General features: G+C 44.9%; 1 pseudogene across 1 annotated transcript in view; it reads right to left on the bottom strand.

Annotated features, from left to right (window-relative positions):
* Nucleotides 1–23,491, bottom strand: part of LOC147706496 (epidermal differentiation-specific protein pseudogene) — a 54,655-nt pseudogene extending 31,164 nt beyond the window's left edge. Inside the window, exons 1-2 of the transcript XR_015297649.1 lie at nt 23,432–23,491; nt 11,606–11,706 (exon numbers count right to left, since the gene is read on the bottom strand). The product of XR_015297649.1 is annotated as an epidermal differentiation-specific protein pseudogene (transcript). The remainder of the gene's footprint in view (nt 1–11,605; nt 11,707–23,431) is intronic.
* Between the last annotated feature and the right edge of the window lie 2,626 nt (nt 23,492–26,117).

Here is a 26,117-nt window from a genome sequence, read left to right as displayed (position 1 = left end):
TGGTCTAATGTGCTGCCAATATTTGCTGCCCTTTTAGGTCACCTTGCTGCCCCTAGCCTCTGGCTTGCCCACTGTGGTGTGTGGACTGTCCCTGTCCCATTGCAATGCCCTCTTCTGTCTGTGGTATTGCCCTCACCCCTATCTGCTACCCTCTGAGTTCAGCTTTCTGCCTCTCGCTTCGCCCTTAATTGTCTGTGTGCAGTCCTGCCCCCTCCAAGCTGCTCTACATAGTCCGATGTATTGCCCCTGCCCCTCCCTACTGCCCACCTATGTCAGTGTGCTGCCCCTGAACCCCCGGCCTCCTCTATATGGTCTGTGTGCTTTTCCAGCCTCCTCCCACCTTCTCACCACGGTCCGTTATGCTGCTCCTGCTCCTCCCCTTTCCCCTCTAAGCTCCGCTTCTTGCCTTTGGCCCTCACCTGGTCTGCCCTTTTTGGTCCAAGTTTCTTTCCTCTGCCCTCTATGGTCATTTGTGATGTGCCTGCCCCTCCCTGCTAACATTCCATGTCAGCTTGATGTGCTTGGCTCCCTAGACTGACCTCTGTGATCTGTGTGCTGGCCATTCCCTGCCCCTGCCTTCTCTACATGGTCCCTTGTGTTGCCCTGGCCCCTCGGCGCTTTTCTCTGCTGTCAATTTGGTGCCTCTTGCCCCCCAGACTGCCCTCCATGTTCTATGTGCTGCCCGTGCTCATTCCTTCCTACCCGCCATGCTCCAATGTGCTCCTCTTGCTTCTTACTGATGTCCTCTGTGGTCAGCTAGTGTTTCTGGCACCCAAGCATGTGCTCCTTGTTCTCTGTGCTGCCCCAGCCTCCTTCTTCTGCCCACCCTTAGTGGTCCATTATGCTGCCCCTGCTCGTCTGACCCAGCCCCCTACAGTCTGATGTTTCCACAGTCTGATGCCACTCCCTGCTGCCCTTCTAGTTCAGATTGCTGTCTTTGCTCCTTTGGCCTGCCCTACTTGACCAGTGGGCTTCACATACCCTCCAATCTTCCCACTGTTGTCCACTCCCTTTCCTGGTCCCACAGCCCACCATCCATGAGCTGTGTGCTGCTGCTGTCCCTTCTCACCTGCCCTCTGTTGTCATTTTGTCATTCAGTGGAGAAGTGTGGCTCACTGGTTAGAGTGGCAGACTCTGAAGCAGAGATCAGGCCCGGGACCAGGGTTCAATTCCCGACGCGGCAGGGACTTGGGCTCAATGTCCGCGGACTCGATAATTCTCGCCTAGGCACCTACTCTAATCATGGGTCCCACGCTGCAACTATAGCTTGCTTAATCTCCACAACGGCCCCAACAACACTGGGATGCCTGGCTTCACCTTGGGGGTGCCCAGGAGGGGCATCTCACAGGGAGAGCCAGGCAGGGTTCCACAGCGTTATATAGTGCCGGGCACCCCGTTGGGGCAGCTGTGCGCTTTACAAAATACACTACATTTACATTTACATTTACATTTTTGCTGCCCCTGCCCATTTCTGTTGCCCTTCAAGATCAGCTTTCTGCCCCTGGCCAGCCCCTTGTGATCTGTGTGCTATCATGCCCTCTTCTGCTGCACTCCATGGTTAATCAGCAATACAATTAATCACTCTTCACCCTACTATTGGAAAATATTTATCGTCATCCTCAAACTCTCAAGAGCAATGGATTACAACCACATGAACATCTATGACTTGATTTCTTGCTCAAGCACAGACTTCCTCTTTATCAATGAAAGGTCTTCAACCAATGACACTTCCCCACCCTTCTTAAGGTTCATACTCCAGGTTACCCACTCCTCATATGAAATTTGAAATGAAATTGGTGGAACTTGGCTAGTCTGCATTACGAGCTGGCAAGCGTGAGCGAGATTTGGCATCCCTTAGCATGCTTTTCTATCGCAGGTGGGTGGTCTGCTTCTTGATAAGGTTTGCTGCCGTTCAAGTAGTGCTGTTCATGCTGATTTTTCAGCGCTATTCAAGATACAGATGCCCATTTGCAGTGCGTGTAGTGCAACATGCATATTCTTCGCCTGTTGTTCACACTCTGTGGTATCTTGCGGAATATTTAAAACTTTTCAGAATTCCATGGAGTGAGTGAGTTTCATCCACCCCTAACCAATTGGACATACTACGAAGTCCGACAGCAAAGTCGTGGTCATACTTAAGAACTCCTTATCCTCTTCCCGCTATGTGGAATTTTCATTCACAGAAGGCAAAGCTTTACTAATCAACTGGTCAGGTTCTCCAAACTCACTGCCCCTGAACAATCAGCCTCCATTTGCCCCATACAGACATCTGTGTATCTGGGTGACCTAAACATCTGGTTTATAAAACCAGACCAGTTTCATACCAGATCCTGCCTATGAATCTATCCTAGATGTCAACCAACTGATGTTTTTAGTCCAACACATAAAGCTGTATACATTCTTGTCACAATCTTCGCCCCACTGGGACAAATCACCATCATATCAAATAGCCATCTCTTGGCTCGACAACCACATCCTTCACTTCTATCTCAAATTCCCTTCCACTCCTCTTGCACCTCCAACAGTGACCAACTGAACCTCACTTCTAGTCATTAATAGCCAATAGTTGAAGAACTCCAAAAGGTCTTTCATGAGGCCAGGTAACATGATGAACATCTTTCTCTCTGCCTCTTCATCCTTCCCTACCAGAGTCACTAAAGTATATAAAAAAACTGATGGGTGCAGTGATTGATTTAATCTCAGCCACTGGTAATTACTCAGTGCTGCATCCAAGTCCATTGTTATTGTCCACACCGTGTCACATCAGTTTGGGTCCAGCCATATACAAATTAGTCTTGAACATGGTCCAATGGGAATAGTTCACACTAAACTGCCAGGACAGGTCTTCTCTGAACTGGAACACAAGCTTACCAGGACCGGTTTTGCCCTAGTTAGGGCTCATCTGCAGGGTACAGCTTTTCTCCAGTGACACTATACAGCCCGATGTCTGGGCATAACCATCCACCTTAGGGTAACATACTAAAGTAAACAAAAAAGTGATGGATGAAAAGCTTGAATTAGTCTCAACTACTGGTAATTATTCAGGGCCCCATCTCTTTCCATCATTATTTTACATATCATATCACCTCAGATTGGGCTCAGCCATATACAAATGAGTCTTTCCTGAAGTGGAACAAAAGCAACGCAGGGCAAGTTTGGCCCCAGTTAGGGCTCATCAGAAATGTTTAGCTTGGGTCCAGTGACACAGTGTGCATGGGACCCACGTCTGGACATGGCCATCCCACTTAGGGCAACACAATAAGGAATAAAAAAATGATGGCTGGAATGCTCGTGCTACAGTTCAGGACAGAACACACAAAGTCAGAAGGATGATCATTAACTTTATACACTAGTGGCAAAACAGAATTGTCACATATTTCGTTGACCTCTTTGTTGTTCTTTGTCTCACACTTACTTGTACTCCTGCGGCACAGAGAAAAGTGTCCTTCTCTTACAAATTGCTTGTATGCACTTTAAGTGCGGGGCATGACTTGTCAGCCAAATACCAGTTTTACCACTCCTATAGCATTCACCAACAAACATGTTGTCCTTTTTCTTGATGAAGCACTGTCTGGCAAATATATGATTCTGCACTGGTGGTGGTGTACTTATGAGGAGGTGGTGCTGTGCTGGTGCTGAGATGGTGTTTTGCTGATGCTGAGGTGGTGCTGTGGTGGCGCTCATGTAACATGGGACTATAAGGAGGTAAACACATGGGGGAGTACAGTACACAGTGATGAGAAACAATACCCTTGGTGAGACAATGAACAGTGAAAAGGCGCTGCTTATGGGGGGGAACATTCAGATTTAATGGGTGCAGGGAAGTGGAAGGGAGATAAAGTGCACAGGCTGGGGTTGGTGAGTACCAAAGGAGGCTAGTGGAGAGGGAAAGATAATAGTCTGAAAGGCGGGATAGCGGAAGAGAATGGGGATACTGTGCTGGAGAAGTGGATGTGAGGAGCATGAGGATGTGTGCTACAGGATGTCGAAGTGCGAATTGATGGTTTTGTTCTGTCCAGCAGCCATTTGCAGAGTAAAGCAGAACGCGAGCCTATACTAAAGTTACAGTGATACAGATAAGTACAGAGTGGTGTATAACACACACACCAAGAGAAAAAGATTTTAAAGAATGGACTACAACTGCATATCTTCAGGAGATTACAAGAGACCCGAATAAAAACAAACCTCGGCCAGTTCGACAATCACCATGTCTTAAACATTTAGGGCCTCATTTACTTGAAAGTGCCATAACACTGCTAGGCCTTTGGCTGTGCCATGCTGCAGCACATTTAAAGCACAGGCATGCATCATATCTACAAGGATATGATGGATCCCTTTGCTCTCCCCTGAGCTGAAGCACAATTTAATGACATGCACCGATACAGGCACCCTTGCAGGATGTGCAAAGATGCCTGTGTCACAGGAATGACTGGTATATGCAGAAAGGTGTCCCTTCCTGCACATAAACAATCTAAAATGACGTTTTTCAACTTCTCTGTGTCCTGAATTGGCACATATAGAACTTGCAAAACATAATTTTTTTAATGATGGTTTATGTCCAGATAGGGACACCTTCCTGCACATAAACAATCATCAGAGGAGATTTCTTCAGTCTATGTGTGCTGCGGAATGCAGCACGCATAGAAAGAGGAAAAAAACAAGGTGTTGCACCTCCCTGCACCTTCTCTGGGGAGACGTAGTATTCAAACGCATTTCCAGGTTTGCGATTTCTCGTAAATCTGGAAATGCTTCAGGTTCCATGGGTGTTCCTTGGGAACGCCCACAACAACACCCATAGAGAGCCCCTTTCATGTACAATGCTTTGTGTAGAGGGGGTGTATTTACAAGGACAGAAAAAGCCACAAAGGGTGGCTTTTCCTGTCCTTGAAAATATGGGCCAGCAAAATGCGCTGCAATCGTGTCACAAAGAGTCAGGCAATGGGCATGTAAAAAAGCACATTTCAGACTTGTGAAAGCATGGAAGTAATAGCAGGCCAGTCCCTAAATCAGAATATCTTAAGCATTTACTGACATAAGAAAGCACGGAAATAAACAGCCAGCAGCCCCACAACGTGCACAGTTTCAATATGACATGCTGGATAAAGCAGAGAGTCATCAATTCTTTCAAAGGGGGCGTACTGATGCATGTTTTGAAGTAAGGTGGGGCTGAAGTATATGCCTCAGGCTGCGAGACTGCCTGAAGGAGAACAGCAAGAGCCAGAAAGACAATATGTGCAGTTATCAGGCCAATGCATTTTGTTTTTAGTTCTGCAAAGGATATTTTATAGTTGACTGATTACTGCAACGGTGAAGGTTTTGCCAGGTATTTATTATTGGAGGCATGCAAAGGAGTGTTAATGCTGCTGTGTGACTCCATAGGAATGAGGAGGCCAAGTTCCTGCTAGTGATGAATGGCAAAATGAGAGCATATCACAGGGGCCTTGCATAGTCATCTGCAAGCCAGAGACAGCACCAGGAAATAAAACAAGCCCTCTACTGAAAAGGAAGGTGGGGGTTGATTTTGGAACAGCCTCGTTGTGAAAGGAAATAGAGGAGTGCTTGTAAAAAAAGTGCGCAAAACCATTCACATTGCGATGTGCCGCGCTGTCACTGCGTGGCTGAACATAAAAAAATGATTGAAAAGTGGAGTCTAAAAAGAAAGGCTCGGAGGCAAGAAATGCTTGGCAGCCTTTTGAAGGTGTGCAGCACTGTAACTGCTTAGCGGCCTATGAAAACATTTTTAATCAAAAATTGAGGACCGGGGAAGAAAAAGTACCTGATAACAGCGGATGGGCACTAATTAAGAGAAATCAATTTGAAGTTGAGAGGTGCTATGGAGCAACAATAAGGAAGTGAGGTATCGGATTGGCAACCAATTAGAAAGCTGCAAAGAAGAGCGATGCTGAAATCATCCAATGGTAAGCAGCAGGTAGGAATACAGGCAGCATAGTGATTACAACATGTCTTGCACACAGTGCATGCACACTGACTCTCAACCTAATGATCAAAAGGGAGTGTTGCCTCTTGTTGTTAACAGAGTAAGTTACATGCAATCAACTTCCATGAGCACTGAAGAAGTATGCAACTCTTGAGGAAAAGTAGGATGGAAGCACAGGGGTAGCTAGTTATAACTGAGTCTTTACACATGACGTCCAGAGACCATATTATAGAGAGTACCACGGGGCGCAACGGCCATGTGCACCTGCTTTGCGCACCCCGGGACACTTTATTATTACAGAATTGGCCACAGCTGCTTGTGAAGCCCTTTCTGCAATGCAGATAGTACTGGTGCTCATTTAGCGTGTAGGTGTTGCCTCATTTGCATGGAGGTGTGGCCCCATACAAATGAGGGGATCTCTTTGCCTATGTGCCCATGCTGTAATACATACTTGCGATACCAAAGGGGATGATGGACAGAGTGTTTGAGCAAATCAAACACTCACCCCCAGTCAACTGATCTGGTTTTAATCCATCATCATTCTTTAGCTCACTCCACCACCCCAGTTCAGACATGGCCATATGCAAATCAGTCTGACCCTGTGCCTCATGGGAACAGTCCAGCCCGAACTGCCAAGCCATGTCTTCCCTGGACCGGAAACAAGCATCCTGGGACCTGTTTCGGGTTCATAACCCTCATCAGCCAGGCTATCTTGAATCCAGTGGCAGAGTGAGCAAGGGACCCACGTTTGGGCATACCCTGACAACTTAGGGCGAACAAAGCGATACCAAAGGGGATGATGGACGGAGCGTTTGAGCAAATCAAACACTCATCCAGGTACTGTTTTATGCTTTGGGGTAGTACAGTGGTGTTTGTGTACTGTACGGGGTTGTACTGCATGTACTGTTTTAGGATTTAGAGTAGTGCAGTGTGTTTGTGTAGTGTTCGGAGGTTTGTGCTGAAAAACTGTTTTACGGTTTAGAGTAGCGCAGTGGTGTTTATGTAGTGTAGGAAGTCATGCTAGGAGTAGTGTTTTGGGATTCATGCAGTGGTGTTTCCATAGTGTAGGGGGTCGCGCTGGGAGTCGTGATTTTGGGTAGTACAGTGGTCTTTGGGTTCTGTAAAGGGTCGTGCTGAGAGTAGTCTTTTAAGATTTAAGATATTACAATGGTGTCTATGTACTTTAGGGGTTGTGGTGGGGTTACTGTGTTAGGGTTCACGGTACCACAGTGGTGTTTGTGCAGTGTAGGAGGTCATGCTCTGGGTAGTCTTTTAGGATTTAGGGTAGTGCAGTGGTATTTGAGTAATGTAGGGGATCGTTCCAGGGTAGTGTTTTAGAGTTTACGACAGTGCAGTAGTGTTTCGGTAGTCTTTGGGTACTGTAGGGGATCGTACCGACAGACCAACTCACAGAGCTCAAAGCCGACAGATGGGCTCCTAAAGGCATTGCCGCAACCTGGTGATATGAGGAGAGGCAGCGTGAAAAGGGTATCTCACACAAACACAGATGCCAGAGTTGCCTCGCCGAGGTAAAACTACTGACCCGGAGACTTGCTGAGGAAGAGATGCGAACAGACGGACCAAATCACAAAATGACTGCCAACACTTACTGGTTTCAACAGTTCAAAGCCAATTAGCTGCAATCTCCTGCTCGTAACCCCTCAGCCAATATCATACATTTGATATTTCACAACAACTACATTTAAACAAAAGCATGCTTTCTGGACCATCACATTTCTTCCTGCCAAATTTGGCGTAATTCCGTTCAGCAGTTTCACCTCTAGTCTTCTGTAAACTTTCGTATGGAGAAAGCACGTTATGGGACCCCCTTTTTCTCAGCCCCTCCTAAACCATTCACCCCAAAACTTTCAATATAGGAGCTAATCAAAAAAAGAAAAACTAAATAATTTCGTATAGATTCACCAAACGACAACAAAGTTATGAGCACATAGAGGGCTCCAGGAGGGGGTCGCGCAACCCCTCCCAACATGTGGGAAGCCCCGGGGCTGCGCGGACCCCAGCGGGCCCCCACAACCTCTGCAAGCCCACACTATCATTTTTTTAAGAAATGCCCCCATTACCTAGCCCACTCAGGTACCTCATTAAAATAAAACGTGGGAAGCCGCGACCCCAGCGCGAATTGCAACAATTTATTTACTTATTTTTAAATAATTTTTTGGGCCCTGGCGGTCCTTCTAGGGCCCTGTGAGAAGATCTAGGGGGTCAGGGTGTTTCTACCCTGCCCCCTTCCCTTGTTTTATACCTTTGTTTCTCCGTTTTTGGGTGACTCGCTTCTACCGAGCCACAAGATGGCTGCCAACACTTCCTGGTTTGGACTACTAGCAGCCAATCACAGTGAAGCTCGCGCATGAGACTTAGGCTCTGCCCAGATATCAAAACTTTTTATTTTTCTAATTTCTCAACAACTACTGGACAGATTTACACCATTTAAAAAAAGGTCGCTTTCTAACCCGCGCACTACTTTCGTGCCAAATTTGGGGCAATTTCGACTGTAGCCTTGCACAAAGTTTCCTATGGGAAAGTTATTTTTTTGACTCTTATTTTTTTATTTTCTCAAAAACTACTGAATGGATTTACACCATTAAAATAAAAGGTCGCTTTCTGAACTAAGCTCTACCTTTCTACCAAATTTGGGGTAATTCTGTTCAGCAGTTCGGGCTGTAGCTCGTTGTAAAATTTCCTATGGAAATTAACATGGGGAAAATGTGTTTTGGGACCCCCTTTTTTCTCAGCCCCCACTTGACGAATCACCCCCAAACTTTCAAGATAGGAGCTGACCTGGATAGACTTTTTCTGGGAGAATTTCAGAAAGATTCGTCAAACAACGCCAAAGTTATTTGAAAATCCCCAAAATGCTTTTCCTATGGAAACTAGGGGCTAGATGTAGGTAATTAGAATTTACCGATTGGTAAATACCGAATTTTACAGATTCTGTATTTACAAATCGGTAAATGCTATGTAGGTATATTTACCGAATAAATTAACGAATCGGCAATATTCGGTAATTACCGAATCGGTATTTACCGATTCGGTAATTGCCATTGATTCCTATGGGCCTTGAATCCTTTAGAATCCCGATGATGTTGGAAGAAAAGGATGCAAATTTGGCATGGATACCTTATGTGGTCAGGGCTCTCTCCCTAAAACATGATGTAGCAAATTGACACTCCCAAATGGCATGGACTTTAACCACCTTATAAGTTCTTAGTAAAGCGGTACCAAGGGTACCCAGGGCAGATTTTTGAAAGGGGTCACCAGGGCTTGAAGGACTGTTGTGCCATCCTAAGTGACCCAAGTAAACAGCTGACAGCAGGCCTCCATTGCATACTGCAAGAGCACTGCAAACTGCTCAAACTAGTCTTTGCCCTCACAATGTGTGGCAGTGTCAATAGACTATTTTTAATATATGCCAGTTACCCCTAAGAAAGGCTTGCTGTATACCAGACGCACTGTGCATTATATTAACCCATTCCCTGCTCCCGTCGGCCAACCCTCCCTGGTGCTGCGAACAGCCAACAGCCGTCGCAGCCCGCTCACCTTTTAGAACACCTGCACCATGGCGGAATTGCCACCGCTGTTAAGGGGTTAAAGGTAAGGACATATAAGTGTAATCTTATGTGTCCATATAGTGGCTTTCCCAATTGGAAGCTACATTAAGTGTTCAGTGGTCCATAAGATAAAACGGACTGTCACCCGGGCATTCCCGAGATTGGCAGCATCAATTATGGTATCACCGAAATATGTCATGTTTAGTATCAACAATGTGCCTCTTCAACCCTGATACAATTCTCGTGCCAAGGAAGTTTTGGTATGCACCCAGGTGGCTGCCCCAGTCTTTCCAGTTTTCTGGCTGGCAGTCAGTGCTTGCTACCGCCCAGACATGAATCTGACCCCTGGCCGTAGGTGTGGCATTCCAAGGTGTCACAAACTAATACCTGGATGGGAAGGAGGTAGCACCCCCCCCCCCCCCCAACTGGCTGGCAAGTGAGGAGGCACATCAAGGCTGTCAGCTTCAAAGCATGCACCACCTCTGATATGAAAGCAGGCTGCCTCACAGAGGAGGAAACACCCACTGCCCCATGATAACTTACACCTGGGCGGGTGTAAAAATTAGATAGTCAGTAGGTACCCATCCTCAGAAGGATAGCCACACCTCTAGGGTGGTATGGCCGGTCCGTATTGCAAGAGAATGTTTCAGCCATGTTTAGTAAGGGCAGAATAAAGGGTTCTGGTTAGAAAAGGTTATCCACACACCTGCATGTGGTCACCAAAATGGTGGACTAACTGTAGGGAGTAGCAGCCTATTTGCTACTTGCTCCCACATTGCTAACTCCCCTAAATCTAGGATTTAAGGGACATCTCTGACACCAGAACCTCAGTTCTGAACTACAGGCATCTAAGGGGACACAGAAGAGCCCTGAGTGTGCGACAACAGGACTTGCACAAACCAAAAGAGGGACACTCTCTCCCTGCAGCAACTTTCCTGCACTCATCCTAGCCCAAAGCTTGATTCCTCCAGAAAGAGGGGTCATTGTGAGAGCCAAAAGCAACCTCAGAGTCCACTGGATTATGGCACTAGTCCCCTGGAACCAAAGGTAAAAACTATGCACTGAAACCAAAGAATCTCCGGCCATCGGGCCCAACTTAGGAACGCCCAAAAGTACATGGTCCATTGCATTGTGGGAAACATAGTCCTGACCGGATCTCTAGGTGTCAAAATAACTTTCTGCTGTCCTTAGGGCTTGTTACTGGCTAGCACAGCTACCACTGCCATTGATCGACACTGCATCAATAAGGAACTCCACAGTCAACATCAACAGCGGCTACCTTGTTGACCTTTTGCATCTATTTTTCCCCCAGCACAATCCCAGTAGTAAATCTATCTCCCCTGTAGTTCCCGTTTCAGCACCAAGGACAATTAGGACAACTCTACACCTGGGTCTCTCGGGCCAGGTAAAATTGAACAGAATGTTGTGGCTTGGTCCTGAAAGCCGCAGCACCTTTTCCCTTAGTGGGTTCCATGTTACTCGACTTGCAAGTGTCAATAGTGTCATTTCTCATGAACCCTAATGGTAAAATATGACTGTATTGAAATGCACTGATTTCTTTCCTTCCAATATTCATAGCTTTGGTTATACCTCTTTAGTTATGCTCATTTTGGTGTCTAACATTATATAAAACTCTGCTATATTTTTATAAATTGGTGTCAGACTTCTTTAGAGTTGTGTCAATAACTTATCTTTCATGTTGATACTATGAAATGCTTAATACGTGTTCCTCTAGTAAAGCCTGACCGCTGTTTGCAACACTATCACGACTGAGCTAAGGATTTATTATTGTGAATTCAAGGACCATTTTTTGGGGACCGTGATAGTGGTACACAGTGAGGCCTACATAATATTTCACCTTCCTAAAGCCATGCTATGACAAACTACTTAAAACCAATGTATTAATGGAAATTTCTGCAATAGATTGACATCCTCTCATTTACTGTCTAGCAGATCCCACACCACTTTCTCTCAGGTCATCGAAGAGTTGATCCTCTTGGAACAATGAGACAGTCGGCATAGAAGCCGGGCCCTTTTATCCCCATCCTTGTATGTGGTTCCGGAAAAGAAACCTTTATTGGAAATCTTATACACTTACCTCTCAACAAAGTGGTTTCCCAACAACTTAGGTGGTTTCTAAAGTACTTCTTCTGGTTCGAAACAACTCTTGCAGCAGGCAATTAACAATTGTTACTGGATCTGCAAGGAGAAGAATAACAAGGCACACCTGCATTAATGATAGTCATCATAAGATTTTAATGTAGTTTATTGAAAGTGGATTAGGCAAAACCAACAGTGCCTCGCTGGCAGGCACCAGGTTCAGCTGCCAGCTGTGGAATATTTATGAGTGGTCAGTAAATATCTATTGCATTAAGGCCAGTGTAACTGCCCATATGTGCTTGTGAAACTGTACTCAAGTGCCAATGCAGAGTCAGAAGCTGACTGAGTCAGTCATCTCTAATTTATGCAGTGTGATCACTCAATCAATTCACCAACAAACATTTATATAGCACTGCTAATCACCTGATAGGGTATCTAGGCTCTTGCAGGTCCCATGAAGGTCCATTTGAACAGCAGGGTTTAGAGGGCGATTTGGAACTCTTAAAGTGAGGTGATGGTTCGGAGCTGCGTGGGGATGCTATTCCATTTCTTCGCTGCGATATGGAAGAAGGAGCATCCTCCACTTCTGCTTAGGTAGATGCGAGGAGTGTAGGCAAGTGATAGAGAGGAAGAGCGGAATTTTCCTGATGGTTGGTGGAAATTGAGTCAGTGGTTAATGTAGGCGGGTCCTTAGTTGCGTAGGGCATTATGTGCATGTGTAAGCAGCTTGAATTGGTATCTCTTCTGTAAGGGAAGTCAGGGGGCTTGCCTAAGGTGGGTTGTGGTGGTTTAGTCTGTAGAGTTCAAAGACGAACATGTTTGTGGAGTTCTGTATGGTTTGAAGTCTCTGTAGGATGTGTGTGGTGATTCCTATGTAGAGAGTGTTGCCATAGTCCAGATCATACGTAGCATGCACAGAGTGAGGAAGCTGGCAGCGGAGATGGCGTTGATCTGTGATTTCATGGTGAGCTTGTTATCTAAGATGATCCTGACATTTCTTGTACAGTCGGTGGGTATAGGAGCGGGTCCCAGGTCTTAGGGTCACCAGGAGTTGCTCTATTGGGTTGCTGTTGTTGCTGAAAGTCAGTACTTCTGTCTTGTCTGTGTTCAGCTTAAGCCTGATGAAGTCTGCAATGCTTGTCATGCATTTGTGGAAATTGGTTCTGTTGGTGGTGGGGTCATTATTGAGGGAGAAGTTGGGTAGGATGTGATCTGCGTAGGTTATTATGTTGAGATCTGATGATGTTGGCCAGTGGTGTAATATGTGCGCTGCAGAGTGTGGGTCAGAGGGATGAGCCGTGGGGATACTGAAGACGTTATCACCGTTCCTGTTCCACATTTGCATGATCCCTCTCATTCAGGTCACTGACTCCTAAAATGTAGACTATGCATGTGTGCTGATGATACGCAGTTATATAAACTTGACAACAACTCTTACAACCCATTGAAATGCTTTCACTGCTTACATGTGCTTCATCGCTGGATGCAGAAAAACTGTCTCCTCCTCAATGGCGAGAAACCTGAACTACTGCTGAGAGCCATCTCTCTGATCCATCTTCCTTTCCCCTGCCCTGAGTCCTTTGACTCCTACTTTCAACCAGTGGAAAAAGCATGCAATCGAATCAAAGGGCAGGCATGACATCTTAAATAGGGGCAATTTAGTAATGCTTCTTCAACACATACCATCACTCTCCAATATAACATGTGTAGACATGGTGAGTGCTCACTTCGAACCAAGGGACGAAGACCCCACCCAGGAAAACACAGTAGCGACCTGGTTAAACCATCACATTTCAGAAGCTGTGTTCTTGGAAAAAGAGGTCTTCAAACATTGGGAATAACAATCATGATACCTGAGCAAGAAAAATATCCGCTAATCTTACTTGAACCATCAAATACTGCCAACCACATAAAGAAAGTAAAGGAACACCCCGATAGCATACTGAAAGACGCTTCAAATGTACAACTATATCAGAATTATATAAACTTAAGTATATCAGTTAGAACACAGGACGAAACAACCGCAAACAAAATAATAAAAGAAGATGCACCCCAGAAAACTCGATGGAGGGAGAATTGCCAGGGGAACAACAGTGACACACAAAGCAGCACTAATTATAGCTGACGTTAAGCACATTGCAGACTTTTCAGGGGACCCTTGTGCGCAGCCCGAGATAGATTTGGCAACAGTGGTAAATACCGGGATATCAGGGCTATTTCAAAAGACACCACACAGGCTCAAACTTGTCACTTGGAACGTGGCAGCTTCACAAAAAGCTTTTAAGCAAGTCACAGCAATAAATAAACTGCTAGAGGGTGACATCATATTCCTACAAGAAACCTGGGCCACAGAACCAGTACATCTGGAAGGATATGCTGGTTTCCACAAATTAGCCATCAAACACAACCGCTACGGAAGACCATCAGGTGGGATCTCAACGTATGTAAAAAATGCAAAACAACTAACAGTAAGGACTATAAACACCGACTCAAATATGCTGCAGGCACTTTCAATTGAAGGAAAAAGGGACAAGAAATACAGCCTCTCACTGCTTTTAATAAATGTTTACTTAAACGCATTTGGTCAATCGAAATTAGAGTCCACAAAACATATGATCACTGGTCATCAGTGAAAATGCCTGTAGGGGACTTCAATCTGCACTACTTGGGAACAAAGCAGTGCGAAAGGAAGCAACTTACTAGCGCTGAAAGAACTTTTAATAATTTTCTATTAAATTACGACCACAATTCAGTCGAGAATCTACTAAAAATCTCAGACCCAAAAACTCAAAGGAAAACTACATTTAAGAATTGAGCCACAATCGACTATATTATTTTATGTAACCCACTTGCCAGAAAACTTTGAAATCCGTTCAGATGACACTAGTGATCACGCATTACTCCAGGTTGAATTGGACATCACTATCAAAAAACGGGAAAGAATCATCACGGTAGCCCAATCGACAGGCATTGAGGAATATGCCCTGGTGAGAAGAATAAAATGAAACAAGCATCAGGCGACGGCATTCGAGGACTGGAAAGAAGAACAAGAACGCACAGGCAGTCACTCCGGTGTTGAGTCCAACATGGAAAATTGGTCAGAGTGGAACACCGTCCTGCAAACAGCTTTGAAGAAAACTGAGCCTAATCCAAAAGAAAAACCTACCATAGAAACTTTGCATAACAACACAAAACTGAGGGCCATTACTCGTAACCTAAACAAGCCTAAAAGAGCACATAAGAGTGCAGCCTCGAGAAGAACACTGGACAAGCACAACAAACTGCGCAAAGAACGGAAACAATTGTTATGGACGCTCAAGAAAAACAAGCTTGATGAAGAATGGATCAAGATCCACGAGCTAACAAAACCTTATAAATATCGACAACTCTGGCAATATATAGCCCAGTTGTATAATGATAAATTAGATCTGCGTAATTTGCTACACGCGGATGCATGGTTGAGACACGTGGCAGCAATTTATGTGGAAAAGAAAGGTTGCACTGAATTCGGAAGGACCATGGATAGCCACACAGAGAGCAACGGAGTGGAACCTACAAATGTAGTCGTGAGCTATGATCAAGACGTAATAGCTGTTGAGAAAGTAGTTAAAGAGATAAGGAAAGAGGGTGGCACCAGTACCTAATGGCCTACCTGGCGCGAAGTTTAGGGAAGACCCAACATATTGGGGGAGCGTCCTATCTAACCTATTCACCGAATGTCGACTACAGGCCAAGGTGCCAGACTCGTGGCGTGGGTCAATCTTACAACCCATATACAAGAAGGGTGATAACATAGATCCAAAAAACTACAGATTAATCCCCCTTCTGGACACTGAAGGGAAAGTCCATGCAAACAATCTGTTGACAGAACTAAACAGATGGGTTGAAGAAAATGAAATCCTTCCCCCTTATCAAACAGGTTTCCGCAAAGGCTGTTCAACAATTGATAACATCATAGCCTTTTCATATTTAAGTCAGCAAGTCAACATCAAAAATAACAAATCAGGCCTCCTCAACACCATCATCTTGTCATACAGCAATACTTGGATCAAAGTCAAATTGGCAAACAACACTACCACAAAAAAGTGTCTTACAAACGGAGGTTTAAAACTTGCCCCAATACTTTTCAATATATATACAGCGGACCTAGTCAAGATGCTCCATAATGCCAACCTCGCAGTCCCAAAAATTGGAGTCAATAAAATCCAAATTTTACAATACGCAGACGACCTAGTGGTGATGAATCACACAAAAATAGGTCTACAACGGGGACTGGATGCTTTAAACGCCTATAATCAGATCACCGAATTAACAATAAATCCAGAAAAGACCAAAGTATTGGTCTTCGGGAGATGTACAGAAAAAAACACTCCTCAAATGGCACATTGGCAAGGAGACAATAACTGTATCAAAGTTTTATAATTACCTTGGGTGTTGGCTGAGTGACTCGGGCAAAGCAACATTGCATTTACACAAAATGAAATCCAAAATAGAGACCACAATCTACGCTTTGTGCAAATTACATGAGAAAATGCAGAGCCCATCCACCATCCCAATATATATATATATATATATATATATATATATATATATATATATATATATATATATATATATATATATATATATATATCTCAAGTTTACAATACTCCATTTATTAACCTACAGAAGGTGAAAAGCATGAGTTGACTACACGATATTAGCAGAAAGCCTTCAGCTCTCTGTGATATTCTGTTGCCTTCACTCTGTTACCAACTTCCTAATACCATAGCACTAACTCATACACTAAATTGCCATTGGTGTGCTCGTCTGCGTACATATTCTGCACATTCCATCCAGGTTCAGGATCACCTTAAATAGCACTGTTCGACACATCAATAGGCACTGAGTCCACCCAGCATGTGGCAGTATGGTTGACGGTATGGTTGACATGTACTCTCAAAAACTGCAGGTTTGGACTGAACCCCAAAATGTATTTAACCAAAGCAACTAAACACCAGCAGCTGCTATACCACCAGCCAGATAACATCTCAATAAACTGCTACAGGCTAAAGATGAGTTGAAAACAGCTGGGTAGCAACATGGTGATTAAGGCACCTGCACATATATACAGGCAAACACACAATATAACCACATGAAATTAGCATTCCAATAACATACATTGATTGATATGACTGAATGCTGGAAAAGCTGGTAGAGTTGTCTTGGACTGTTTATAGGATCCTGTTACCAGTGACTTGGAATGCCCATACCTGTTCTCAAAACCCCACTGAGCAGGCACTTGATTTGCCAACGGCTTGATTTAATTGCCTTAAAAGCAAGGATCGGATAATGCAAGACATTTGATCAAAAACCTGTGTCATCAGTGGCATTATTGCCAGGCACTTGTTGTACATTTAGTTCATACAGCACACCCCATACCGAAGACATTGGTGTATGTTTGGCATCTCTGAAGTGAGAACCTAACAGGCTAGGAAGAGAACTCTGTTCAAGGGGAACCCCCAGTGAGGATACAATGAGCGGAAGGATAGAGAGGGAGAAAGTGGAGCTAGTGAAGGGATGAGAGGTCAGCCCATCTAAGGTAGTGTTACTTGAAGTGGTCTTTTTCAGCTACTATCAGAATTGTAGGAATGTTTGTGCTGATGAAGGGTCTCTGAGGCAACAGGACTTAAAGAGCCAATGTGTGGGGCTATGTTGGAAGCTGGCTCTTTACGTGATATATCAATAATCTGATGTACCGTGTAAAGAGTACAGTGGTTCCCTTTCTCGTGAAAAGTGCTCTGTCAGAGGCTAGTGTGGTCGAGCAGCCTTAGGCTTAACACGAAGGAATGCAAAACATTGCAAAATATGCACATATATGATTAAAAAATGACTTCACAACTCAAGAAGATCCACACCAATTTATAAAAGTAGCAAGTATCTTTATATATTTTTAGGCATCAGAGAAAAATCATTTAGGTAAGTACATTTTCAAAAATAAATTCTGCAATGTTATCGTCTGGAAGGAAGAACAAGTTCTGCAAACAGGTACAGTACTTCGACTTACAAAACCAATCTCCAGGAATTAGGTTGAGTGGTAGGAAAGGTCCAAAGCAGCACCAGCAGTACACCACTAGCGGCAGTCGGGTACAAAACAGCATCAGGTGCCCAATAGGTTTTAATGGAGATCAGTTACTGCAACACCGACTGCAGGCTCTGGCTAGGATGCCAGCCGGGCTGAACCAGAAAGAGGGCTCAGGTCTTGCAATGGTCAGGTATAGGGGGACACCTTTGGTCCTCTTACCCATGGTTGAGGGGCACTGGGTGCATAAGTGACCTTAGAAGTTGGGTTTTTCTCTCTGGAGCAGTTGCAGTCGAGGCGGCCTGTGTACAGAGACTACAGACATCGCCGGGGAGTCCAGGAGGGGTGAAACCATAATGGACAAGGGGTCTGGAGGGCTGGGGAACCTTGTTGGCAACAGTGGCTAACTTCAGCTCGGGCCCAAGGCTATGGGTGCAGTGGTTGCTTCAGGTGTTGGGTTTTGGCTGCCCCGAAGGCCTAGAGTCCTGTCTTTGGTGTTTTTTCTGAACGGGTCCAATGTTCAGGGGAGGTTTGGGGTTTTTCTTCAAGGCAGACCGTCTTTCTAGGGAATGATGGCACACAGCTGCAAGACAAGTCATCTTTGGGGCAGAGCAGGTGGAGAAAGGATGACATGTCAGCTGTGCTGGGGGCCAAGTCAGGTGCTCTCCTCAGTCTTCTGGTTTTGCAAGTCTTTGTCTCCTTCTTCTTTGTAGGTCATCAGAATCTGCGTCGCAGGTGCCAGGGACTCCTCTAAATGCAGAATATAAGGGTGATAGGGGAGTGTAGGGTAGTAGCCAATGAGCTACTGACCCTTGGTGCCACTATGCCCCCTATATGACCACTTCCTGTGGGAAGTGAGCATAACCCTGTCCCAGAACTCCTAGGTTTGGCATCACAAATATGGATACCTCTGAATGTTCATGTTCACCTCACAATATTCCAACTAAGTGGTGGTACTAGCCTAGAGGTTGCACGCCGACCTGACTAGCTAATTTTCCCACCTGTCCTGGTGCCAAGGAGGCTTTGGACAGAGGGGTGGCATCCTCTCTTGTGAGAGGAGCCAGAATAGAATTGCAAAGGCAGCTGCTTCTCTGAAGATTGCCAGCTCAAGGAGGCTACTCAGCAGGTCATCCTGTGGGAAGAGGTGTTACACCTTCCTCCCAGATAGGCCTTTGTTGTAGGGCTACTGAGAGCAAAGGTCCTCACCCTAGGAGGTCAGAAGAGTGTTTTGGGTGGGAGGCTGGAAGTATTCAGTCAGCAAGCACACTTGAGGCAGGTAGGTTTTCAGGGGGCACCTCTAAGGTGCCCTGTGGGGGGATGTATTGATAAAATTAACACTGGCATCAGTGTAAGTTTACCACGACGAGCTGTTTGATACCAAACATTCCTATCTACAGTGAAGCCATCTTTAAACTGGGGAACTTGTTTTCACCAGTGTCCAGAACATGTTTAAAATGGCTTCTCTGATCACTTGTAATGGTATAAATAAGACTGACCAGCACAGGGGCCTATCTGCTCATTCAGGTGTGCCCTCACATATAACATATAAGCACCATACCTTAGGGCTGTCAGGCATGCTGGAGGGGTGACTCAGAAATATCATATGCAGTGGTAGGGGAAATGGCACTCAGGGATGTGTGACATTTTGTGGTTTCATTTGTGTCTGCATCACGACATGCAACCTGCAATGGCAGTTGCCTGTGCTTGGTAAGGGGTCCCTTATGGCGGCACACATTGTGCTGCAGCCCTTAGGGACAATCTTTACTACCTTAGGCCCTGGGTATCAGGACATCATTTACTAGGTACTTACAGATGGTGCTAAAAGCTTTACCAATTGCGGGAACAACTGCCCAGTTTTGGGAAAGGGCTCTGGCAATGAGGACCTGGTTAGCAGGGACACAGTGCACTTTCAGTAAAAATCAGATCATGTACCATACAAAAGTTGGGGAAACCATGTCAAAAAGGAGCACTTTCCTACAGGCTGCCTGTGGAAAGTCTATTTTTTATCTAGATGAATGGCTAAGGATACTCTTTTAGGGTTGCGATTCTTCCATTCAGGATGCCTCACACCTTTATCTTTCTGATGAGCAGTGACACATTGCATACAAGTGCTGGAAATACATATGTATGTTACTGCATGTTATGTGTATCAGTCACCTATGTCATCCACATTTGCTGTGTCCATTAATATGTCTTGCTGTCTCACAAAAGTCATCAAGTTAAAGAGGGAATGGGACACCTCTACCTATGGATCCAGTCCATGTTCTGCAAGAGGGCTTTCACTGGAGAATACTGTGCTAGTTGGTGTAGCTTGATTAGATTCATAGCCTGCATCCTGTTCTTTACACTTGTTGTACTCCTGCCTCATATTGTTGGTGAAGTGTGTGGGCATATGTGTGTGTTGTTTGTGTTTACATATATAGCATTGTGATATGTGTGTTTTATAGATCTGTGTATGGTTTTGCATGAGTGTTCATCTTTTTGTAAGGTGTGGGCATGTTTGTGTGTATATCTGTCTAAACTTTAGACAGATATACACTTGTGGACGGGTGGGGATGTAAGCCCGACCTCGGGAGTACTTCCTGTTGTTTTCCCTAAATTAATTGGGATGCAATGAAGGTATTTTATCACATTTGTAACAAAATAAAAAGATAACAGTTGTAAAAGGGGCAAAACAAACTTTTGCTTTATGTGCTGATACGTTTTCTCTCATCGAGAATGTAAATGCGTTGTGAACTCAGGCGTGGGAGGATGTATTGAAGCCAGTGACCATACTGATGTTTCAGTAATATTTGAATGCCTTCCCCTTTCAAGGACCATCCGAGAGTTCTACTGGGTTTGGTCTAGAATAGTTTAGAAAAATGACAATGGCCCTGTCTGTCATCGCATATTTGAAGATGTTTTTTAAACAAAATACACTTTCTTTTTATGTAATTGTAAATGCATATTCCCTATTGAATATATGGAATATGCATTTACAATGAAATTTAAAAAAGTGTATTTTGTTTACAAAAACATCTTCAAATGTGCGATGACAGACAGGGCCATCGTCATTTTTCGAATCTATTCTAGACCAAACCCAGTAGAACTCTTGGTTAATCTGGACTTAAATTCCACCAAGTTAAGACGGTGTTATCATTGCATACTGGGGGAAAAATTCACCCAACAGGCAAACACGCACGCCGAAATTCATTTAATACACCCCTCCCCCTGTCTGCCAGAACCCTGCCAACCCTCTCCCCCCTGCTAACCCTCTCCTCTTGCCCCCGGATGTTTCCCCCTTCTCTGTGTTGTGCCTTGTGGCTGGCCCTGCGCTAGGAGTGCCTGTTCTGCCCATGCTTGATCCCTTTGTGACCTCTCCTGCCCCCTCTACCCATGTCTGTCCCCTTTGTGTCTTGAGACTGTCACTTCTTTCCATGCCTGCTCCCTTTGTGTCCTCTGACTGTGTCTTCTATCCATGCTCCTCAGACTACCCTTCTCCATGCCTGCTCCCTTCGCACACTTAGTCTGCTCCTAGTGTCCATGCCTGCTTCCGTCGTGCCCTGAGACTACCCTGCTATCAGTGCCTGCCCCATACCCCTGACTACCCCTTCTGTCCATACCTGCCCCTGTGCACTCTGACTGAACCCTCTGTCCATGCCTGCCCCAGCGCCCTCAGACTGCCCCTTCAGTGCATGCCTCCTTTCTTCGTGCATTCAGTCTGCTCCTTGTGACCATGACTGCTCGATTTGTGCCCCTGATTGACCCATCTGGCAATGCCTGCTCCCACTGGGCTTTCAGACTTCCCCTTCTGTCCATCCCAGCCCCCTTTGTGCTCTCAGACTACCTCGTCTGTCCATGCCTTTCCTCCATGCCTGCTCCCTTCGTGCCCGAAGACTGCCCCTTTCCTCCATGCCTGCTCCCTTCATGCCCTAAGTCTGCCCCTTTCCTCCGTGCCTGCTCCCTTCGTGCCCTGAGACTGCCCCTTTCCTCCATGCCTGCTCCCTTCGTGCCCTCACACTGCCCCTTTCCTCCATGCCTGCTCCCTTCGTGCCCGAAGACTGCCCCTTTCCTCCATGCCTGCTCCCTTCATGCCCTGAGATTGCCCCTTTCCTCCATGCCTGCTCCATTCGTGCCCTGAGACTGCCCCTTTCCTCCTTTCTCCATCTTGCCCTGAGACTGCCCATAGAGGATTAGTGTTGAATTAGTATAGTGAAACATGCAAGCACATTTTAAGTGGTGGATAGGTTAGTCAGTCATTTGGATTTGGTATGATAGCAGAAGGTTAGAGGAGGAAAAAGGTTTGTATTTATATAGCGCTTGTTGAAGCACGCTATTCAGGAAGCCTACAAAGGATAAGTGGTGAATTAATATGGTGAAATATGAAGTAATTTCAGTTGTGGATATTAGTCAGTTATTTGGAGTGAGAAGGATAGCGGAGGGTTAGAAGGGGAAGAAAGATTTGCATTCATATAGAACTTGTTACCCCTGATGTATGATAAAGTAATTGCTTCAACAGAGACCCGGGCCTGCCCTCACATCTACTGTGGAACTCTGGCATCATCAATAAGTATGTATTTCACATGACTAGCAATACTACTCACCCCAAACATAACATGTGTGAATGAACCCATCCGATCTCTGTACTGAGTCAAACAATACTCCCTCTCTAATCTTACAAATTGGTATAAACAGCCACCTACGTTAAAATAGCACTTTAGCTCGGAGTAGGGTTTAAGAGTTTATCATCCATTCAACAATTAAAATACCCTTAAATAGTAGCGGTAGGATTATGACGTCACAACGGAAGGCTGCAGTTGATTAAATGCTACAAATTGCTTTCTTATTCCTGCTGAAGCAGGGGGTCAGTTTTCAGCAGAAGCCGGTGACTCGAGTCAGCAGAAAATTATTGCTTGCTGCAGGATGGAGCTAGCAATAAACGATATAAGGAAGGCCAGGAGCCCACAGAGCTTGTTCGGACTCCAGGACTAGCCTCACAATTCTAGGACCCGATTAGCAAAAACCTTTTCCATGCTTAAATTGTGGGAAAGTGGAGTTCCCCACAGTGAAAATACATTCCATACTCGCAAAGTTAGGATGTGCATATTGTTGAGCAGGGCCAGAGCAGACGTTCCGGTACATTTTCCCACAATGATAAGTGACAAGTGAGAGTTCCAAGGGCTATGGTCCTTGTAAATAAAGATGCAGAAAGTATGGGATAAGGCATTAAAGATTATAATTTCTACAAATTTTGCGGGGGACAACTTCACGCAGAAAACAAAGCATTCCATGTCTTCTCTTTGTGCCCTCAGCCTCGGACGTGCAACACCCATTGGACTCAAAGGGCTTCAGCTCCGGCCCCCCCCCCCCTCCTCCGCCTCCTCATCGTGTGTGGCAGCCCGGAATGAGACACCATCCCAGGTGCACATATAGCCGCACCCGAGCACTTAACAGGTCTTTAAAATACCTTTTGCATGTTAATGAGGCCTCGCTGTTGTTTCACCCCTTCTAAGAGCCCCTGCAGCACCACTCTGCATGTTGCCCACATCGTGCCGCGGTGCCCCTGGCAACTCATAACGGCGCACCAGGAGCCGCGGCGCACAGTTTGGGAACCACGGGTCTAAAGTATTTGTGTATGGATGTGTTATGTGCAAGGTGTGTGTGAGTAAGAGGGCCGATGCATGCACAAAGCCTACAAAACTCCAACTTCCCCCGTAAAATATCTCCCTTTAAGAATATTGTAGTTAGTAAATCAAGCTGCTATCAAACATGTAGGGTACTCACCAGGAGATGGCTCACGTCTTTCACCCCTCACATTTACCTGCTAGGCACCTGATTTATATAAGCCTGGCTCAAGCACCTCCCAACCCCCCTGGGTAAAAAACTCCCTCTGCAACCACCCCACCTGTTGACTGATTACCTGGAAACATTTTATTTTTATTTTTCTTTCCTTGGTAAAGAAAGAATGACACTTCAACCCTGAGGGAACAGTTGCAGACATTCTACTTCTGTCAAATGTAGGTGATTAAAAGCTGCTCGGTGTAGACAGATCCAGCTCAGCAGGAACTGGTTGGGCAACAACCCTTTCACCCATAACTGCATAGTCTCTAATGCTGACCACTGTTGCAAGTTGTGCCAATTAATATGCGAATTGACTGATCTGCTCACCACAGCTCAGGTGGTGGTGCAATACCCTTTTGCCCAGTGAACACTAATATGCCCTTATATTAGGCTAATACTTGTATGTATGTATGTATGCATGTGCGTTTTAGTATTTCTAAAGCAGGAACCTTACTGGCTAGCAACTAAGCACCGAAATAGTTGGAACTTTTAAGTTTGGAAGACACATAGATGTGAATTATGGGCCCGATTCACAGAACAAACTTAAGACACAATCCTAAACTTACTACTTTTGGTATTCACAGAAGTTAGGATTTTGTTCTAAGTTTGTCTTAAGACAAAGTTAAGACAGACTTAAGACAGACTTAAGTTAGGATTTTGTCTTAAGTTTGTCTTAAGACACATTTAAGACAAAATCCTAACTTCTGTGAATACCAAAAGTAGTAAATTTAGGATTTTGTCTTATGTTAGTTCTGTGAATCGGCCCCTTAGAATTTGCCAGATGTGGGACACTGGCTAAAATGCAGAGGATTTGTGTGCCACACTGTTTAGAATAGGTAGAGAAGTCAACAATCTAAATAGAGAGGCTGAGACATAAACAGGTTTTGGCCGGATGTCCTATACCAGGGGTGCTTATAAACATTTCCTGAGGGGAAGAAATGCACAGTCTGGGGTATCACTGCGGGCCACACAGTTGACTGTGGGAGAGTGGGGGGGCAACAGGATTTGGGGCAGGACTAAGATGGGTGGGACATGGCATGGTGGGGAGTTTGGTGGACACATTTTTACCATGTGGATCAAAACCATGCATCGCACTCACAAAGCACTTCTTTAAATAAACTGATCAAATAGTTGAGGGAATGATGCATTTTGAAAAAAACGTGGATAGGTTTGAAATTTAACCATTCCAAATGATGTTCAAATAATTCATGAAAAATGTGAACCTTGAGGTGTAAATCACACACATTAATGTCGGAATGATAAACTCCTGCAATTGAAAGTACATTCAACCGAACACTTTTTAAAATGTTTTGTCCTGTTTTGCTTTGTTTTCTCTAATTTGCATCCTATCTTGCAACCGATTGTGCTTCTTGAAACCAATGCTGCTCTTACCTACACTAACATTAAGTCCTGCGTACTATTGCACCCACTGTGCCTAGGCCCTACTACAACATTTAATAATGCTATAGCTCCATGCAGTAAATCGGAATGTTATGCACATGATACATGATGGCTCCTACTGTAGACACTCCCATAGGGACGACAACCATAGACAACCTTAAAATACTCTCACTGAATGTGAAGGGTTTGAACCAACCGATTAAACGACAAAAAATACTTGATTACCTCCGTAGACAAAAGGGAGACATAGCCCTACTACAAGAAACAAAACTAGAGGCGAAACACTTCCATACCCTACGTAACAAGTTCTTTACTGAAGTGGTGGGTTCGGAAGCTATGTCTAAGAAGAACGGGGTAGTGATGTTGTTAGCAAGGAAGGCCAATGTAGAAGTGGTTTCCTCATCCGTGGACACAAAAGGCAGATGGATCTCGGTGAAATTAATCAAGGATGACACTGAATTTTACATTACAAAGGTATACGCCCCCAACACACATGAACCTTCGTTCTGGTTAGAACTCGCAAAACAGATTAACACTATTCCGGACTCAGCGGTTCATATACTAGCAGGTGATTTCAACCTTCCGTTTGATCCTGCCCTGGATAGGGACTCTAAGTGCACCTTCCGACCAGGCAAGGCCCATAAAGAATTCACTAAGCTATGCAACAGATTTAACATGATAGACACGTGGCGTATACAAAACCCCAACGGTAGAGACTACTCTTTCTACTCCCCCCCCACACGACTCGTTTTCAAGAATCGATTATATATTCATAACTAAGAACGCTGTAGCCAGAATAGAGGACACAAACATTGCACCAAGACTCGTCTCTGACCACTCATGCATATCACTTACTTTATCAAATGTTAAACCGACAGTCCGACATTCATTGTGGTGCCTTAACGACACCATCCTAAATGATGAGAAGCATAGAGAGAGACCATAGAATGTGCCCTCAAAGAATATTTAACAATTAATAAAAAGGATGAAACCTCTGACTTAATCCGATGGGAAGCTCTGAAGACTACCATAACGGGACTCATCATGAAAATAACATCTGCAATAAACAAAAACCATAACGCCGCCCTTTTAAAACTAGAAAGAGACATCTCAAAACTCCAAAATGAATACCTAAACAAAAGAAGTGCGAAATCGCTGACTGACTTGACCAACCAAAAATATGCCTATAATAAACTAGTAAGTGAAAAAACAGGAGTCTGGTTAGACA

This window comes from Lissotriton vulgaris, chromosome 7, assembly GCF_964263255.1.
Source record: "Lissotriton vulgaris chromosome 7, aLisVul1.2, whole genome shotgun sequence".
Lineage (NCBI taxonomy): Eukaryota > Metazoa > Chordata > Amphibia > Caudata > Salamandridae > Lissotriton > Lissotriton vulgaris.
This window is presented reverse-complemented; position numbering and strand designations above follow the sequence as displayed.